Raw genomic sequence first — 17,606 nt, 5'->3', positions numbered from 1 at the left:
CACAATTACACTGAGGAGCTTAAAACGTGCAAACCTCCCCAAATTAATTGCAAAGCTGTTTCATATATGAGCAGCTCAAATTAATCATTAACCTAATCATTTTTATCCCAACATTATTTCTTTGTTAATAGCAAGCCATTTTAATTGGATAATGAGGTGCCAGTGCCACTCAGGAATTGAGCATTCCCCAAGCTGATGGGAAGTTATGCAAGGAGCAGGGTGGATGCTGCTCCAAATGCCTCCACATTGTATTCTTATAAATTCATTTATTTCTAGCTGGTTTTGGAGCTTCTGCAGCGGTTCCTGTGTGCTGTCATTTCCCCATTTGATGTTGCCCTCACCTCATTCTTGTGAGCCCAAAAGTGATGCTCACACCCCTGGGCAAGACCCAGCCTCTGGTTCCAGGTGTCCCAGCCCTCCTCTGGCAGCAAAGGGAAATGAGCAAGGTGTGCATGAGGGATTACTGGATTAGCACCAAATCCTGAGGATGGGAATAACTGGATTTTTCCAGAAGAAACAAAGGCTTTTGTGGCATTCACATTTTTCTGGAAATATCCCTTTGCCCAGGATTTTTCTCCTGGGAAGCTGAAAAGCCTCAGAGAAAAAGGAAACCAATAATTATCTGATTTGCTTCTGTTGTGTTTTGCTCCTTTGGAATGAGTTTGGAGATTGTTTCATGTAAATTGTTTTGACTCAATGACCAATCAATGCCAAGCTGTGTTGGGACCCTGTAAAGACTCATGAGTTTTCATTATTATCTTTTTAGCCTTCTGTAAGTATCCTTTCTGTATTCTTTAATATAGTTCAGTATTCTTTAATAGAATATAGATAATAAAACAATAAATTAGCCTTCTGAGAACATGGAGTCAGAATCATCGTTCCTCTCTTCATCAGAGCACCCCAAAAATACAATAGGCTTTCACCTCAGAAACCTAGAAAATATTATTGGAAGTATAGTCAGAAAAAAAAGTATTTAACAGAGTTGTCAGATGTCTTATTTATAGGAGCCTGCTTTTCCATAAAATAATTTTATTTTTTTAAAAGAGAGCGTGACAAGAGGAAGAATACTCTGGTGTTTTCTGCCCTTGCAGGAGAAGAATTCATAGAAATAAAGTAGCCTCCACAACATGAACTGTGCCATGCTGCCCAAAATGGGAGCTTTTTAAAGGAAAACAAACCCCCCAAATCCTCTGTGCTGCCACTTCCAACCTGGCCTTGCCTCCCCTCCTGCTCCTGGTGCAGTCACTGCCCTCTGGAGCTCATAAGAAATGAGTTAATTAAGTGGGTAATTATTTCCCTGTGTAGGTTAAATGGATGAACTCGCTCCCCAAGCAAAGTCTTCACATACCTGATAAGTGGAAAGGGATATCCACTCTCCCAAGGCATTCCCACGTGGCTTTGTGTGATCTTTTCTGCCAGGTGATAACTCATTTTGATAGAAAATCAGCCCAAATCTCTGCAGCATGTCAAAATATTGTCGGAGAGGAGAAGCAGGAAATTTGTGGGATTTATTAGGAGTTTGAAGGGTTAAATAGGGCTTTTAAAAAATTCAGTGTCCTGTCCTGGTGGTTTGGGCGCTGAGCAGGTGCTGTTGTAATCCCCACCCTTACCCTTTGCTCTGGGAGGAGAGGAGGGAATATCACTGCAAAGCAGTTTGTGTCAGCTGCTCACACTTGGAGTGAAAGAAATCAGGATTTCCTTGAATGCCTACATCACTGACACCTCTGTGGGGCTGCCTATTAAATTTCAGCACCATAAATCCAAAACCTGACACTTTTGTCATGGAAAGAGGGATTTTCCAGGCTGTTTTTAGGTTTCCCAGAGCTCCAGGAGTCACAGACAGGATGTGCAGGGTTTGAGGTGATATTTTCTTGGTGTTGAAGGGTTTTCCTTCCCCTCACACTCTCAGTGGTTGTGTCCTCCCTCTGAAGAGCGTCCTGCGCATGATGATTTGTGTGTCCTGGGGTGGGACATGTGTGATGTGCTTTATTATTGAATTTCCTTAATATAACGTGATATTAACCCAAATTCTCTGCACTGAGGCATCACTGCTGTAGCAGTGACTTTTCCCTTCACATCATCTCCACTCCTAATTAGAAACAGGGGTTGTTAATTAAATATTTCCCCAGTGTTGAATTAAATATTTGTCGGGTGCCTGTGAGCAAAGCGCGAAGCTGCTCTGAGCTACCAGGGTTTGGTTTTGCTCAGTGCTTGTGTCTCCCCAGGAAACCTAGGGATATTTGGAAGCTGCTGCTGTGTGTGTGCATGGGAAGCAGCTGTGGATCGTGCACAAACATCCAGAGGAGCTGGGTGTGGGGCTGAGATCAGCTGGGAGGGAGTCACAGGGAGGGGGAACCTGGAGTTCTTCTGTGGAGGTGGGCACAGCATCCATGGAGAGCTCAACTCCTGGGAAAACATCCTTTGCTTCTGAAGGAAACCTCCTTCCCATCTTTGGGATCACAGAATCCCAGAATGGTTTGAGGTGGAAGGGAGTTGAAATCTCATCTCATTGCACCCCTGCCATGTCAGGTCCACTGTCCCAGGCTGCTCCAAGCCCCAAAGTCCAGCCTGGCCTTGGGCACTGCCAGGGATCCAGGGGCAGCCACAGCTGCTCTGGGAATTCCATTCCAGCCCCTCCTCACCCTGCCAGGGAACAATTCCTAATTCCCAATATCCCATCCAGCCCTGCCTTCTGGCAGTCGGGACCATTCTCTGTGTCCTGTCCCTCCATCCCTTCTCCCAAATCTCTCTCCATGTTTCCTGCAGCTCCTTCAGGCCACAGTTTGGTCACCCCAGAGCTTCTCCTGTCCAGGTGAGCCCCCCCAGCTGTGCCAGCCTTTCCTCCCAGCAGAGCTGCTCCATCCCTCTGCCCATGCTGGTGCCTGCCCTGGGCTCTCCCTCCTGTGCTGGGGCAGCTCTGCAGGTGGGGTCTCACCTGAGCCCAGGTGCCCACGCTGCTTTGGGTGCATTCCCTGCAGTTCCCTCCTGTGCTGCTGCAGGACAGCTCTCAGGAGCTCTGGGATTGGGGTTAATCAGGATTGTTGGTAGAAACAGGGATTACAAATCCAAGCATTTCTGCCCCAAGGTGCTTAACAAGAGGTCGAACAGTCTGGAGCTCCCCCAGGTCCCCAACCCCTTTTTACTCCTCCAATCCCCTCTGTATTTACTGCTTTGCTCCTTCAAGTTGCCTTTCCAGATTTTTCCTGTTTTAGAAGGATTACTGAGGTTTAGCCACTGCTTTGCACACCAGATGGCTTTTTTTGTGATTAATTCCAGTAATTTTGCCGTTGTTGCTCCTCACTGCTCTACTGCTGCCACACGACACTTTTCTGGTGTTATTAAGTTTTGCAGAAGGAACAGTGGGGAGGAAATCCACAACTTAAGGAGTTGAAAATAAACAAACAAACAAAAAAATCCCAGTAAAATTAAAAACTCCAGAACATATTTTCTTTTCCAATACAGTCTCATTTTTAAAAGTATTGCAGAAAATGTTCTCTCTTCTCTTTCCACTCTGTGACTTCATGGGTGGAGCTCTGACATATAAAATAATTTTGTATTTTTCTCTTTTCTGAAGAGAAGGGACAATTGATTACATGGGGGCAGGACTTTGATAGCACTGCTGGTGGTGGAAGTGTTTGGAAAGAGGTTTGAGAAGACAATCCAAAATTTTTCCAATGGTTTACCTGGGGTGCCTTTCCAGGCACGCCCAGGGAGTATCTGGCTCCCTGGCCCTGCCCAGCATCACTTGCAATGGAAATGGAATGGAAAAGTCTTTGCTTGGAAAAGGGAAATCTTCCTTAGACCTTTTCTTCTGCATCCCTAAATGAACTCCCCAACTGTATCTCAATTTTTTACTGGTTGTAACTCAGGAAAAAAACAAAGAAATCCAATTTCTGAACGTTTTCAAACAGCTCAAGGGTATAGTGACAAGAAGATGTGGCTTTATATTTATATTTATATTTCTCTGTTTTTGATTATTTAGGTATTTTTTCCAATATAAAATATTATATTCTAATATAATATTCAATGTTATATTATATTCTAATATAATATTTTACTTTATATTATATTAGAATATTTATTTTTATATTCTCCAGAGGAGCTGTTTCCAAGGCCCATTTGTGATTTCTCCAGGTTGTGAGGATGGAATCAGCATGGAGCAAGATGCTAAATGTCATTTTTGCAGTGGCTGGGGGGTCTCTGTGCTGCAGTTCCCAGGGCTCTGTGTGTGACCCACAAACCACATCCCTGCTCTCTCTGGGGCTGTTTCCACTTCTCTGCCTGGAAGGAGTGGGAGCTGGAGGAATGGGAGCTCATAAATCAGTGTCACTGGGAGCATTCTGGGTGATAATTCACTTGTGGGGAGTTTGAATGAGTTAGAGACAGGACTTTTGAGCTGTTCTTGATGATGTGGTTTATATTCTTATTTTCTACAAAGACAGGAAGGGTGAATTCAGCTCACATGATTACAGCATGGTTTAGAAGGTCACAAGACCTTTACTTACAAGCCCTTTTAAAGATTTATTGACCAATAAAACACTGCCAACAAGGATATTTTTGTTTTTGACCTAATCCTTAAATAGTTCATCTTATGGACCCATGTTACAGTGCAAGCTTTCTTAAACAATCATGTTATGACACACAGACCTACAGTGCTGCATTCTAAACTTCGTGTTTACCCTTGTAACTATTATTTTTTCTATATCTTCAAGGAAAGTTTGGTTTTAGAGTTTATTTAGTTTAACATGTCTCTGTTTTAAACTACAAATCCACATTCTCTCTTCTAGCACCTAAGTTTTGGAGCCTTTTCCAAGGTCTCAGATCAAATCCTGGGTTTAATTCCAAACTTTGGCTTCCAGGCCCAAAGTTCTGGGAGTTCCCTGCATTTTGGGTTCCTGCATTTCTGTTTGCTGCTGTTTCACCCAGGCACTGCTGGAGGCAGAGAGTGGCTTTTGCTCTGTGGCTCTGCAGCATTTTCAGCGCCATTCCTGGCTTTTTTCGGCAACCAAAGTTATGGAATGTGCTGAGTTGGGAAGGATCCACAGGGATCAGGGATCCAGCTCCTGTTCCTGCCCATACACCCCAACAATGCCACCCTGGAGCAGTGTACAACTCTCCTGGAGCTCTGGCAGCCTCAGGGCTATGCCCATTCCCTGGGCAGTGCCCAGCACCCTCTGGGGAAGAACCTTTCCCTAAAATCCAACCTGAGCCTCCCCTGGAACACCTCCAGCCCTGTTCCTGTCACAGAGAGCAGAGTTGGGAGCTGTAGCTCCCAGTGAATCTCCCCTCAGCCTCCCTCTGCTCCAGGGAGCTCAGCAAGAGCCCTTTGGGTGCTCCAGAGTGGTTTTGGGTATGGAATAACATACACAAACTGGGATAGGTAATCCCTGGTGTGAGGCAAGAATTCTCTGGCAGTGCCTGGGGGATGAGCAGGGCAGAGGTGCAGCCCCACAGGGGTTGCTGTGACTTGAAGGCAGCACAGGGCTCATTCCTTATATCCTGTGCCCAAAGCAGCTGTGGCTGCCCATGGATCCCTGGAAGTGCCCAAGGCCAGGTCAGAGGGGATTTGGAGCAGCCTGGGATGGTGGGAGGTGTCCCATGTTGGAACAAGATGGAATTTTAAAATTCTTTTTAATCCAAACCGTTCCGATCAGTTCAGCTCTGAAGAATTCAGAATATCAGGCAGTGACTGTGTCCCTCCTCCTTCACTCCCTGAGAATTTCAGTGCCAAACCACAGAGCTGGGGATATTTTTATGCAGCATGAGGCAGGAATTTACCCAGGAATTGTGGTGTTTGTGAGGGTCCCTAGGGTGAGGTGAGAGATGAGAACCTGACTCCTTGTTCTCAGAAGGCTGATTTATTATTTTATTATATGATATATCATATGATGTATCATACGATATATCATATGATATATTATATGATATATTATATATGAGATATAATATGATCTATATAATATGATATATAGTATGATATATAATATAAGATATAATAGGATATATAATAGAAGATGTAATGTAATATATATTATATAGTAAATATATATGATATATCATATAATTATAATTATATATATTATATATATTATATAATATATATGAGAATGTATTTTCATAAAAGCACTAGCATTGTACCAATGTCAAACCATAACTATTACATATTAATTATATATTATATATTATATAATGCTATACTAAACTATACAAAATAGAGAGGATACAGACAGAATGCTTAACAGCAATGATAATGAAATCTCAGAACTGAGTCCTCAGAGTCCGACACAGCTGGCTGTGATTGGCCATTAATTGAAAAAAATTCACATGGAACCCATCAAACATTCACCTGTTGGTAAACAATGTCCAAGCCACATTCCCAAGCAGCAAACACAGCAGCAGCAATCAGATAATTATTGTTTTCATTCCTTTCTGAGGCTTCTCAGCTTCTCAGGAGAAAATCCTGGGCAAAGAGGGGTTTTCAGAAAATATCAGGCTGCCACATTCCTTGTCGCCATTTAGTGGATCTCTTCCTGTGTCTATTCAAGCTTGGAAAGCTGCTGGCAGGGAGGACTTTGCGCGGTTGTGTTTTAGGTGGGAGCAGCTTTCCAAGCAGTGATTCCTTACAAAATGATGAAGGATGATCCCTTGGACTGCCTGGCAGCCTCTTAAGCTCCTCTCCTGGCTCTCACTGTGGTTGCCTTTGGCAAAACCCCTCCTCCCTGGGCTGTTTTGATAAAATGAGATAATTTGTCAGCGTTTGTACAGCGCTTCAGGGACTTCAATTTTCATGCCTCAGCGACTGGCTGAGGTGACTTCAGTCAAAAGTGGGTTTATCTGAGGAGTATTAAACTAAATTTGTCTCATTAAGCCAAGCCTTTCTCTTGTTTTTCCCAAAAACGATGCTGGCAACTGCAGCTTTATCTCGTCACCAGTGCAGGGCAATAATTGCTTCGAAAATGATACTTGTCCTCCTTTTAGTGCCAGTTTCTTCATGGTTTCTGGGAGAAATCCTTCCTCTTCCCCACATAATACCTCTCCCTGGTTCTACATGGAGCAGCCACTTCTGTTCCAGCCCACAAAATTTTCCAAACGTCCTCGGGAATCCTCCGTCCTTCCCCCCAAGGCAGATGAAATTGAATTTTTTTAGATGTACAAGAGCCTATCCCTGTGTTTTGAAGCTTCTCACTGCCATTTGGGCAGATGAAATTGAATTTTTTTTAGATGTACAAGAACCTATCCCTGTTTTTTGAAGCTTCCCACTGCCATTTGGGCAGAGCTTGGGAGGTATCCCAGAGAGGAAACCTCCGGCTGAAGATGTCAAGTCCTTCTGATAAAGTTTGAGCATTTTAAATAACTCAATTTTTCATTAGCCATGAGAGTCCCATTGGCTAAAACCTTCCTTGAAAAGATGATGGTGATGGAGCTTAGTGGGAAAAAGGTGATTTTCCACAAATGGGGCAAAGAGGATCTTTAAAGTTTAGTGGGTTTTTTTTTTTTTTTGGTGGGCTTGGTTTTTTGATGTTTTCATTTTTAATCTATTAACAGTTTTTCTGAGTCAGAACGCAATATTTTGTGCTGGAAACACTTTAAAAACCTCTGCCTTGATTTTGTTCCCAATTGAAACGCTTGTGGCCCTGCACAAAAGGCTCCTGTGGGTGATAAAAGGGATTATCTGCAGAAATGTGCTTATTGTGTTGGTAATTATGCTGTCATCAAAGCCTTGTCACGCTCCAGCAGGTGTGAATTCAAGATTCATGTCCAGAACTCGTTGCTTTTCCACTCCTGCTCTGGGGAGGTTGTTATTACTTTGGATATCTCAGTGCTCATCTCAAACCCTTCTGTCACCAGACCCTACAATGAAGTTACAGAACCTTAGGGCTGCACAGTCTGGGGTTAAGGACATAATTTGGTCTTCCCTGGGCAAGAAAACAAAAAAAAAAATCCTTCTTGGCCACCTCTTCTCTCTTGGTGCCACCTCCATTCCCAAGGATAAACAGAGGGAACCCAAGATCCAGCCTTAACCCTTGCCTGCTTCCTTTGGCATCATCCCACAGGAGTTTTTAAGGGTTTTTGGGCTTTCCATGAGGTGTTGGAGGGTGTTAAGTCACATATTAGGAAATATTTACTCCTGGAAAACGTGGCCAGACATTGGGAGGTGATGGATGGGATTGAACAATTCCCCATCCCTGGAATTGTTCAAAAGCCACGTGGGATGTGGCACTTGGGGGCATGGATTAGAGGTGGCCTTGGCAGTGCTGATCTCAGAGGGTTTTTCCATCCTAAAGGGTTCTGCCATTCCCTGGTGTGGTGAGGGAGTTTCTTTAATCTTGGCATCCACCTGAAAGAAAATCCTGGGGTTGTTTTGGCTCCTTAAACCATCCTGAAATGGGATTTTTTTAGGAAGTGAATTTCTGAATTTCTCCCTTCATAATTCCCATGAAGGGAGGATGGGGTAAGTAAGAAATCTTTATTAAAAATCCAGAGGAGTTGAGATGATTTTTCAACTCCTGCTTTTCAATTCCCAGGGCCTTCCCTAAGTGCCTGGATGCTTCATCACAGCACAAAAATTTATAGGATTTAGCCCTGTTGTAATGACAACATGGTTTGTGCTTCCTCCTAAATGGAAGCAGGAATTTATTCCTTGGGGTGAGGGGAAAACCAAACAATCCAGGAAGAAAATAACAGGTTAAAGGCTAAAAATCATATTTTTGTGTGCATCAGCCTCAAATAGATGGGTTTATAAGAGGTGTAATGTTCCATGGATAGTTTTGTGTTTTGTCCTGCAGCTTCCACAGAATCAGCTGGGCCTGCAGTTGGTTCAGCAGCTGAAAAACTGGAAAGCTCAAAGGAAAAAGAGAAGGAGGAAAAAAGCAGATTAACACAATTTTTATTTGAATAAACCCAAGATTATTCCTTGAACCCCCTGTTTTCATGCTGGATTTCAAAGGCAGGAATAACACAGCCACTCCTCTGAAGCAGCAAGGAACCCCTCAGCTTCATCCTCCGATAAATGTCTGTTTTTGGATGCCATTAAATAGAATTCTTAAAACAGAAATAGATTTTTTCTGCCTTTGTTTGAAGCTTGCAGGGAATTTTGGGGGATCCATTTCTCAGAAAGGAAATGGCGCAACCGCAAATGATTCTTTACATTTTGGGTGACCCGTTACCAAAAAATGTGGAAGCAGCATCCTCTAAACAGTTTTCCAAATGTCAATTTGTAGGATTTTGTGGAGGAAATTCCATTTGTAAATCTTAAAAACTCTTTTTTTTCTCTCTGCTGCATGTAGGTGAGTTTGCACCAGTAGAGAAAATTGCCTCAAAATCATCCTTGGTCTCTGGTGTGGCCTGTGTCAAGTGCCAAATTAGTGAAGAAACCTAATTATGCCTCTGCTCTAATTACATCAGCACAACTTCCCCATGTCCTCAGAATCCCAAATCCCATCTCCAGAGTGAGTCTGGCAGCTTATCCAGGCTTTTGGCACTCCCAGTGGGGATGTTCATTCCAGATCTTTCTCAGCTGGAGGTGGGAGGACAAACTAGCCAAGGTTAGAAAAAAAGAAAGCCGTAAAATCCCCAGTTTTTTTAATTGATTATCCCAGTGGAAATCTCAGCTTTTTATTGATTATCCCCGTGGAGCAGGTTGGGATGTCCATGTCTGACAGAGCCAGGAGTGACCACGAGAGCTTTGTGAGGTACCCTCATCCCAAACCATTCTGGGATCCTCTCACTGAACTCATCTAAACAGAAATATATTATTATATCTATTTCTAAAACAGAAATATATTATTATATCTATTGTTTATTGTCAATAATATGACGATTTCCCAAGTTCCTGCAGGGTTTTCCTTTCTGCTGCTGGAAATCCATAGCAGCCCTGGGTTGTTCAGCCAAGCCCAGGTGAAAATCTCACCTGGCTTTGATGGGTGTTAATATTTAGGAGAAAGAAAGAGGGAATGCACCTGGCGTGCAAATGAGGGAATGAATTGATGAATTTCTGGGATGGAAAGGAGAAGGTGTCAGGTGAGGTTGCCAGGATCCATCAGCATTCCCTGAACTGCTTTGCAGAATTAACAACAGCTTCAGATGAAAGTGGCTGCTTGAAATGAAGACAAATCTGGATTAAATACGCAAATCAGCTGCAACAGCTGGCGAGACCTTTGTGGGGGCACTGCAGTGATGCTCAGAAATTCCTGCACATCTGGAGGAGGACGTGTGGCAGATGGTGTTGCTCAAGGCTTGGGAGCAATTTCTGGCTAAAATAGTGGTTATTTTATTGAATTCCCAGCTGATCCTAGCACAAAACAGACTGTGGGATCATCAGAGCATGCCAAAGGAATAAAGGATTTGGGAAAAAAAAGGGGGAAAAGTCAGCCTGGGAAGTGGATAATGCATCCACACAGGGGGTGTGGGAAGTTTGGCATTTGAGCCACAGCACTTGGTTAAATTCTAAAGCAAAGCCCAGCCCATGGCTCAGGCATGGAGCTCAATAAATAGATTTAATTAGAAATCCAGGTTTTTATGGTCAGACACTTATGCTGCTTCTGGGAATAAGATGGGGAGGAATTTCTGTAGCCAAAAGAAAAAATAGGGTGGCCAAACTTCTGGTATCTCCTACAGCCACCAAAATACCTTTCATCTCCAAATAAATTTATGGAATATCCTGAGCTGGGACGGACCCACAGGGATCATCATAGCCAACCCTGGCCCTGCACAGACACCCCAAAATCCCACCCTGTGCATCCTTGGAAGTGTTGTCCAAACTTAATTCCTCTGGATCTGATTAACCAGGAGCATTGCAAACCAAGAGGGATGAGTTATTTTAGCTTTTAAATGCATTTTCTGTCACTATTTCAACATCTTTGTTCCTGGAAAATGATATTGCAGGGTTATCCTTAATTTTAGAAGCAGTAGCAATAAAAACATTCCTCATGCAATACTGAAATTTCCTTGCCATTCATTGGGAAAGCAGGACGTTCCAGTGGGAAATTTTAATTTCCTGTGCTGGCACCAAACTTCATCTGTCATTTGCTGCTTTGTGTTTTCCAGAGATTGGGTAAGGTTTTTAGGGACTGGGGGTAGTTTTTTATTTTTTAAAATTCTCTCTTTAATTATTAAAATAGTATGATGCATGTGAAGATAATTTGAATGTTCATGAGCCTTTTAAGATTTAATTACAAATAATGGCCCAGCTTTGTAGCTGTCAGTTTAGTGAGAGGTTAAAGGTATGAACTGTAAAAATTGGCATAATAATAATATTTTATTATTCTTGTGAAAGAACAGCTAGACCTGACTCAATGCTAATATTTATAACTTAAATATTTGTAACTTAACTAGGAGTGGATTGGAATATAAAAATAATATGAGATAAATGCTAAAACTAGAAATACTGTTCCATAAAATTAGCAATTGCTGTTCCATTTTAGGTTGCCCATTTGTTCTCCCTGTCGCAGAGCTTCTCCCTGTCGTTTTCCTTTCTCTTTTTGGCAAACACAGGTGGTTTGCACCTTGTGGGGCTTGAGTACAAAGCCTCTTCCTTGAGTGATTTATCAGTCAGGCCTATCCCTGCTTTCCATGCTTTTAATTCCTGTCTCACATCAGAGCTGCATTTGGGTCAGGATTTTGAGTTGTCAGAGAAGAAGGTGAGGAGCACATGAAAGAGAAGCCTGGGAATCCTTTTAGGCATGGGAAGATTTGTCCTTTTAGGGCAGGAGTGGGATAAGTTCATAACCCATGAACTGGTTTTTCCTGTTGTCTCCACAAGAACCTGAGGGTGGGATCCTTTCTCCTGTTATCTCTTCCTGGGGATGCAGCATCCATGGACAGGCACCTTCTGAGCTCCTGTTCAGAGTTTTACAGGTCCTGGAAAGTGCATGTTAATTCCAACTTGGACAAAAGCAGAGGAAATAATAACTCCAATGCAATTTCTTTTCCCTTGTGGGCGTTGGGAATGGGGGCTGCTGGAAATCTTGCTTCTCCTGGTTCTAAATGAGATTTCCCTCCCTTCAGCCCTGATTTTTTGATTAAAAACTGATGTCAGTTCTCTTCAAATATTGCTGGCCATGGCCAGCATCACCACAATCCCTGCCCATGAGCTGCCCTGATGGATTTTTTGGGGCTGGTGGAGTTGATATCTTTGAAGGCTGCCCTAAAACAGAGGCTGGACAGAGTTAAAGAATAAAGCAGGGATTTATTATCAGGATCTCCTCCATGGATCCACCTTGGGCAGCACAAGAGCCCAGCCAGGACTGCACCCAAGGTGAACCAAAATGGGCACAAAATGGACACTCGGGCTACAGGGTCTGTCACTTTGATCAGTTCTGGTCCATTTGCATATTGGAGTTAATTGTGCAATTACAGCTTTAGAATATGAAGTCCCAACCTTCTTCTTTTTCTCTCTTCATCCTGCTGTTGTTTGTGCTCTTGGGCCTGAGGTTTGGATCATTTGTCCTTGGTCCCCAGCTGGAGCAGGAATTGTTTTGTCTCCCTGCTCTGTGCACAGAGCTCACCGTCCCTTAATGTGAAGCTCAGAACTGCACACTAAAGCAGCACAGAGTCTGAAAAATATAAAAGCTGAAGCAGTTAGAGAAGGAAAAAACACCTTCTGTTTATAAATCAGTTAGACATGAAAATATTGCCTTTTTTTTTTTTTTTTTTTTTTTTTTGTTTTGTTTTGTTTTCCCTCACTGGGGTGGTGACATATATTTTCTTGGATTTGGAATGGAAAAGAAACCAACCCCAAGCCACTAGTTTGGGGTAATTTTGATACAGAGGGAGCTGGCAAGGGGCTGAGCCTGGAGCAAAGGAGGCTCAGGGGGCCCTTGTGGCTCTGCACAACTCGCTGCCATGAGGGGACAGCCAGGGGGGGTCGGGCTGTGCTGCCAGGGAACAGGGACAGGACAGGGGAAAAGGGCCTCAGGCTGGGCCAGGGGAGGCTCAGCTGGGACAGCAGCAGCAATTTCTGCATGCAAAGGGTGCTCAGGCCTTGGAACAGGGTGTCCAGGGCTGCATGGAAGTGTGTGGATGTAGCACTGGGGGACAGTTGTTGATGTCCTTGGAGGCCTTTTTTAACCTCAGCAGTTCTATGATCCTCAGATCCTGTGGGTGAGCTCTGCTCACCTGCCCAGCTCTGGGCTCCACCTGGATTGAACACAGCAGCACACACAGATCAGTCTGGCATTTTTCCTTTTCCCAAAGTGAAGTCCCTCAGGGGAGGCAGCAGAGCTGCAGGATATGTGTGTCACTGCAGGACAATGACGTGAAGATGAGCTGATGTGTCAAGTGAGGTGACTCAAACAAACCTCATCCCTCCTCTGCTGTCCTTGCTGTTGGGACATCCTTTGCGTTCCAAATGCCACCCGGCCAAGGAGTCCAGGAGAGGAATGGGATGGTGTGAACCCATCAAACAGCAGCTCTGGCCACAGCTGCCAGGGATTGGGGAGCAGTTAAGGGACAGGGTTCCTGTGGGAAGCTGCAGCCTGCTGGGAATGCTCAGGAGCACAGCTGGTCTGGGGTTGTCTCATCACAGGGACAGGAAAGGGTTATTTCCCTGATGCCTTGTGAAGGCTGCCCTAGAGCAGAGGCCAGACAGAGCTAAAGAATAAAGCAGGGATTTATTAGAAGGATCTCCTCCATGGATCCACCTTGGGCAGCACAAGAGCCCAGCCAGGGCTGCACCCAAGGTGAACCAAAATGGGCACAAAATGGACACCTGGTCACAGGGTCAGTCACTTGTATCAGTTCTGCTCCATTTGCATATTGGAGTTAATTGTGCAATTACAGCTTTAGAATATGAAGTCCCAACCTTCTTCTTTTTCTCTCTTCATCCTGCTGTTGTTTGTGCTCTTGGGCCTGAAATTTGGATCATTTGTCCTTGGTCCCCAGCTAGAGCAGGAATTGTTTTGTCTCCCTGCTCTGTGCACAGAGCTCACCATCCTTCAATGTGAAGCTCAGACCCACACACTAAAGCAGCACAGAATGTGAAAAATATAAAAGCTAAAATTTAAGGGATCACCCCTCTGGATGCTGTTTATCCGCAAAGAGCAATAAATAGGGATTGCTTCTCCCAGGAAGCAAAGCCAAGGAGGAGTTTTGGCATGAAAATGTGTTGGTGCTGTTCTTGTTGTAGTGGTTATTAATGCACCTCAGTCTGGGTGGGGCATCATCCCTGGTTGTTCCATGTTTTTGTGATGAAGTGCCTTTCCCTCTTGGAAGGACCAACAGCAAGCTTTGGGGATGTTTGTGGGTTTCCCATGAGTGCCAGGGTGGAGATTGTTGTTCCATGTTTTTGTGATGAAGTGCCTTTCCCTCTTGGAAGGACCAACAGCAAGCTTTGGGGATGTTTGTGGGTTTCCCATGAGTGCCAGGGTGGAGATTCCTGAGGGAGATCAGGAGAATGAAGGGTAGGCAGGCCCTGGCAGTGCCCAAGGCCAGGTTGGAGCAGCCTGGGACAGTGCAAGGTGTCCCTGCCATGGCAGGGGTGGCACAATGGGATTTAAGGTTCCTTCCCACCCCAACCTGGTGTTCTGTGAATGTGGTGTTGACCAAACTCCTCAAATTTCAACATTAAAAAGCAGCAAATGGAGCTGGCTGAGACTCCCCACCATAAACTCAGCCTGCAATAGTGGTAACACACTGCCTTGCAGTTTCTTGTGTTTCAAACAGCTTTAGAAATGCTTTGACAATATTTGCCTCAAATTAGAGACTTAAATGATTTGGAACATGAGACAAATTTAATTTAGTTTAGGTTTTTTTTTTTTTCCTCCCGAGTTGCTTTTGCCCTAACAAGTTCTCGCAGTGCATGAAGAGTTTTTCATTTACATGGTGCTTTTCTGTTTCATCAAGTGCTTTGCTCCCACTCTGATGGTGCCTGCAGCAATCCTGAAATGTGCCAATAATGGTGTTTTAGCAGAATAATGAAAAGCAGATAAATAAAGGGACTCCTGCAGGACACAGATCCAGGCAGTGATGAAGGGCTTGGGGTGGGACTGGTGCCTTTTGTTGTCCTGGAAGATTTGGGACCATCAGAACAGGCTTTGTGTTCCTCTAAACATGTGCTGGTTTGGAATCCAAATCCTGGAGGTCCCTGGGCCTTTTTAATTCACTAAAATTACACTAAAAATTAATTAATTAAGCGCCTCCCTCGACTCCAGTTCATTACCAAAAGAATGGTTTGATGCTCAGTGCAGTGTGGTGGTTAAAGAGCTGATTTTCCACATGTACAAAAAATTCTGTATATGGACTTCCAGAAGATAATTTGGAATTGTCATAAATTCAGGAAAAATCCTTTTCCCTGCCTGAAGTGAAGCCAGTGGCATGGTGGGATCCTGTGATATTTTCTGCAGGAATATACAGCTCCTCTGCTGCAGAATTCCCCCGCAAAGAGACATTTCTTTTATTTGGTGATATTTTTAGGGGAATAATGGGGCTGCTTCAGCCCTTGCTTTTTTACTCCCTGAAGCCAAACCCTCTTGAGGAGGGAAATTCAGTGGAAAGTGGGTTTAGAAGTAGAGATTGGAATGCAAAATTTGCTTTTTGGCTCGTGGAAAATGCAGTCCCTGGAAGTGTTCAGGAACAGGCTGGATGGGGCTTGGAGCAGCCTGGGACAGTGGAAGGTGTCCCTGCCCATGGCAGGGCCCTTTCCAACCAAAATCTTCCCATGATTCTATGAAAAATTACTATATTTTCATGATTCTTTGAAAAACTACTGTATTTTTACAAGCCTGAAGCTGCACTGCCTCAGTTTCCCTTGATTTTCCATACTTGGAAAATGCATTTCCATGAACTCATGTTTCCAGATTAAAGCCTCTCTCCTTTTTGGCATTTCCACAGGCCCTACCAATATTTCAGCTGTTTCCTGGCACTCCAAAATCACCTGATCTCCTCTTCACCTTGGCAGAAGGCTGAGCTGATTCATTGCTTTTGAGCATTGTTTCATTATACCCCCATTATTCCCCCCCAAAAAAGAGATTTATTTGGGATCCCTGGCTATTGGAGAGGGATGCAGGCAGGCCCTGAGCCTGCTTGGCTGTGATTCCTTTGGAAAAGGGACCAAAAATAGAATTTCCATTTCAAACAGCTCCAGGCAGTTGTGCTAATTTTAAGCATTTCAAAATATCCATCAGTTCATGGAGTTAAATGGTTTTTGGTTTTTTTGTTTTTTTGCTCCTCACATACAGAGAGGCACAGTGGCAGTTTTGGAGAATCTGCTGATGCTTAGTCCAAATAAAAATGGGAAAATTGCTGGAATTTGTGGAGGAAAAAAAAAAGAAAGAACCACTGTGTAAACCCTTCCTTATTCCAGAGCTATCCCTAAATGAACCCCCTGCATCCCACACCTGAATTGAGGCTGAAATCCCAGATATTCAGGGGAATTTTTGGGGAGGGAAAAGTGAAATTGGAATATCCTGGAGGTGTCACCCAGTCACCAGCAGCAATAAATCCCTGCCAGTGCATCCCCTTACCCATCTGCAGGGGCCACAGTTGGGTTTTATTCCTGATTATTTCATCATCCTGGACTTTGGGGCACTGTTGCCGTCTTTATGATGCAGCCTTGCAGTAAAATCCTGACTGCAACTTGTCGATTTTTGTTTCTTTTGTGTTAAGGTTGGGATTAAACGTGTGAGATGGTATTTCTTGTTTGGACTCAGATGTTTATTAGCTCTTATTTATATTTAGTCTCCCAAACTGTGAGACTATAATACAAATTTGTATTATACAATTCGTAGCACACAAATACAAGTTTGTATTATTTTATACAAATAATATATATTTTATTATTATATTTCGATAATATAATATAATATAATATAATATAATATAATATAATATAATATAATATAATATAATATAATATAATATAATATAATATAATATAATATAATATAATATAATACAATACAATATAATATAATACAATAAATATAATATAATATAATATAATATAATATAATATAATATAATATAATATAATATAATATAATATAATATATAATAAATATAATATAATATAATATAATATAATATAATATAATATAATATAATATAATATAATATAATATAATATAATATAATATAATATAATATAATATAATATAATATATATAATATAATAATGTTTTACTAACTTTATATTAAGTTTACATTATTTTATATTATTTATATATATTTGTATTAAAAGTTTCTTTAAGTTTATATATAGAAGCATATATAGAATCTTATTCAATATAGAAGCTTATATTTACATTATAAGTTTCTATATAAGTGTATATATATGTATGTTTCTATATAAGTTTATATATATGTTATTATAAACTTATAAGTTTCTATATTATTTCTACAATACTTAACTCTAATAAGCTAAAAATTGAGCTGTATTTCTTTTTCTACAAGGCTTTTTAAGTATAATTATGAAATTCATCTAATTATGAAATGGCACTTAAATTATTCTTATTTTTAACTTAATTAACTAGTGTCTCACAATGAGTACTTTTGAATCATACAATATTACTTAAGCTCATGGAGAAGAAGGTGAAGAAGAAGGAATAGCTTGTCTTAAATTTTCTATTTTGTTTTATATATATTACTATATTCTAAAACTTTAAGTTTTT

General features: G+C 42.2%; 1 protein-coding gene across 2 annotated transcripts in view; it reads left to right on the top strand.

Moving 5' to 3' along the window:
- The window catches only part of PRKG1 (protein kinase cGMP-dependent 1), a 389,824-nt gene that overhangs the window by 201,993 nt on the left and 170,225 nt on the right, over positions 1 to 17,606 (top strand). The gene's annotated exons all lie outside the window — the stretch shown is intronic.

The sequence above is a fragment of the Melospiza melodia genome, chromosome 9 (assembly GCF_035770615.1).
Source record: "Melospiza melodia melodia isolate bMelMel2 chromosome 9, bMelMel2.pri, whole genome shotgun sequence".
Lineage (NCBI taxonomy): Eukaryota > Metazoa > Chordata > Aves > Passeriformes > Passerellidae > Melospiza > Melospiza melodia.
This window is presented reverse-complemented; position numbering and strand designations above follow the sequence as displayed.